This window comes from Octopus bimaculoides, chromosome 20, assembly GCF_001194135.2.
Source record: "Octopus bimaculoides isolate UCB-OBI-ISO-001 chromosome 20, ASM119413v2, whole genome shotgun sequence".
Lineage (NCBI taxonomy): Eukaryota > Metazoa > Mollusca > Cephalopoda > Octopoda > Octopodidae > Octopus > Octopus bimaculoides.
Genome location: NC_069000.1, coordinates 19,170,328 through 19,173,328, shown reverse-complemented (window position 1 = coordinate 19,173,328; position 3,001 = coordinate 19,170,328). Strand labels below are relative to the sequence as shown.

Here is a 3,001-nt window from a genome sequence, read left to right as displayed (position 1 = left end):
AGAGAGAGAGAGAGAGAGAGAGAGAGAGAGAGAGAGAGAGAGATATGCTAGATAGATAGATACAGACGGACAGACAGACAGACAAGACAGACAGAGAGTGAGAGAGAGAGATTGATAGATAGATTAAACTCGAACAATACGTCAGGAAGAGGAACATTCTTATGAGACGACGGAGAAAGGTAGAAAATCGCCTAAACACATCTCGAAAGTTGTGAAAAGTCCCACCTGAAAACAAATCTGATGACAACAATCCCATGAAAGAGAGAGCAGATAAAGAAACCCGGGTTATAAAAATATGAAGTCAGACCCTTTAATTTTCTCTAATTTTGCCAAAGATACAACCTCAACACGTTACAAGATAGGGCCCCTCCTACGAAAGTATGGCTCCCTTAGGAGAAACTCAAGGAGGATAAGTGCAATACTGAAGGAACAGTTCAAAAGTGTTTTCACTAAGACGATAGACCACAGGCAAGTGAACAAAGCAGCAGAGTTCTTTGCCACTATACCTGTAACCAGGGAGGCAGTAATAATTGATTACATCGATATCAAACAAGATGTAATATTGGCAATAGATGAAGCAGACGCAAATTCAGCTTCTGGGTCTGATGGATTCCCAGCAATCTTTCTCAAATTATGCGAACGAGCTCTCGCAAAACCACTGCAGCTTCTTTTTCAAAGCTTCCTTGCAAGTCGTAAGCTCCCAGGAAAAATGAAGAAGGGAATAATATGCCCAATCCATAAAGGAGGAAGCAGAGCAGATACTAAAAACTATAGGCTTATCTCTCTAACTTCACACATCAGCAAAGTAGCCGGACGAATAGTCAGAAGGGAACAAATTGCATCCCTTGATGACTGACACCCAGCATAGTTTTCGACCAAGCAGAAGCGCCCGAGGTCTTACTGCACAACGACTGGGTGTTTAAACAGCTGCTCAACAACTCAAATGTAGATGTGAAATATCTCGACTTAGCAAAAGCTTTTCATCAAGTCGACCACGATATGATATGCCATAAGCTGCATGATTTTGTCAAAGAAAAATCGACGAGTGACTACATGACATCTTAAAAGATAGAAGTGAGGCGACAGTGGCCAATGGCGCCACCTCCAAAGAAGCACAAACACACACACACACATATGTACATACAGGTACGTACATACTGTACGATGAGTTGCTTTCAGTTTCCATCAACTAAATCTACTCAAGGCTTTATTCGGTGTGGGACTATATTAGAAGATACTTGCCCAAGGTGCCACGCAGAGCGACTGAACCGGGAGATATATGGTTGGGAAGCAAGTGTCCTACCACACAGTCACACTTGGACAATAAAAAAAGAGGGCTGTCAATTTTCATGATCAGGTTATAAGTGAGAAAGGGCAAAATGAAGACTAAAATTATCATTTATCTATTTATACAAACTCTACGAAACTATGGAATTTCTGATGGATACCAATTAGCAGAAGCATTTCCAGTGTATGATGACATATATACAAACATACATACATACAAACAGACAGACAGATAGATATAGATACAAACATACAAATGTATTAATACCGATATATAAATATGTTTATACATAGATTTCACACACATTCGTAGATATATATATATCTAAACGTTTATGTATATAGAAATATGTAAAATTTAAATATTATGCATGCATACAGACATATATGAATATTATCCAGCGGCAGTGACCCATGCGGCACACACACCTTACTGGCTGAAACAAATGAAAAGATATATTTATAAATACATAATTCAAACATTCGCACGCACGCACACACACACACACACACACACACACACACACACACAGTGTGTGTGTTTCAGATATTTAAAACTTTTATCTGTCTATCAATATATCTATTTATCGATTTATTTATCCAGTTAGGTAGTAAGCGATCCATACGCATACGCATCTACACACAGACACGCACACACACGCGCGCATGGACACACACACACACACACACAAATTACTCATAGACTTAAAACAACAAAATGGACATAAAACGTACTTATTTCCACTTTTGTTTCAGTGTATAGTTTCTCTCTCTGCTATATAACGATGGCTAAAAAGATATCGAAAATTATTTCACTTTCACGGCGGCTATCTGTCAAAATATAAAAGAACATTGGCAAAGAGTCGTGTTTTGTATACAGCACGGCACAAATTACATACATACATACATACGCAAGCACGCACACACATACCTTAAATATATATACATACATGTGTGTGTGTGTTTTTTATCTCCTATCCCTTAAATACAGTTTTTTCCTGTTGTTTCTATGAAGTGTATACAGCGTATGTAACTGTTACTGAAGATGGAACGAACATGCTAGTTCGGCTTCTGTTCTGTCATTCATCTTAATGTTTCAAACAGTTGCGCCATATATTTTGATGTTTCGTTCAGCTCTTTTCCATTTTCAATTTAAGTTCACATATTAATTTTCATTTCTTAAGAAACTGACTTTCTTGGCACTTTGAAACTCGATTATTCAATATCGTAAATAATTGACAAAATCCAAAATAACAAAAAACAAAAAAACAAAAAAAAAAGCAAAAAACTAAAAGGGAAAATTCTGGCGCAGGTGTTGCTCTGTGTTAAGAAATTTGCTATCCAACCATATGTTTCCGGGTTCAGTCCTATTGCATGGCACCTTGAGCAAGTGTCTTTGTGCTCTCGCTCTGGGCTGATTAAGCCTCGTGAATGGATTTGGTTGATGGAAATTAAAAGAAGCACGTCATGTGTGTGTGTGTTTTTTATCTCCTATCCCTTAAATACAGTTTTTTCCTGTTGTTTCTATGAAGTGTATACAGCGTATGTAACTGTTACTGAAGATGGAACGAACATGCTAGTTCGGCTTCTGTTCTGTCATTCATCTTAATGTTTCAAACAGTTGCGCCATATATTTTGATGTTTCGTTCAGCTCTTTTCCATTTTCAATTTAAGTTCACATATTAATTTTCATTTCTTAAGAAACTGACTTTCT

At 37.5% G+C, this 3,001-nt stretch overlaps 1 long non-coding RNA gene across 5 annotated transcripts in view; it reads right to left on the bottom strand.

Annotated features, from left to right (window-relative positions):
- Positions 1-3,001, bottom strand: part of LOC106871231 (uncharacterized) — a 45,610-nt gene that overhangs the window by 14,306 nt on the left and 28,303 nt on the right. For 4 of the 5 annotated variants that reach the window (XR_008266394.1, XR_008266397.1, XR_008266393.1 and 1 more), the window contains exon 2: positions 2,023-2,118. The exons of the other annotated variant lie outside the window; for it this stretch is intronic. This is a non-coding gene — a long non-coding RNA (uncharacterized LOC106871231). The remainder of the gene's footprint in view (positions 1-2,022; positions 2,119-3,001) is intronic. 5 annotated transcript variants of the gene reach the window in all.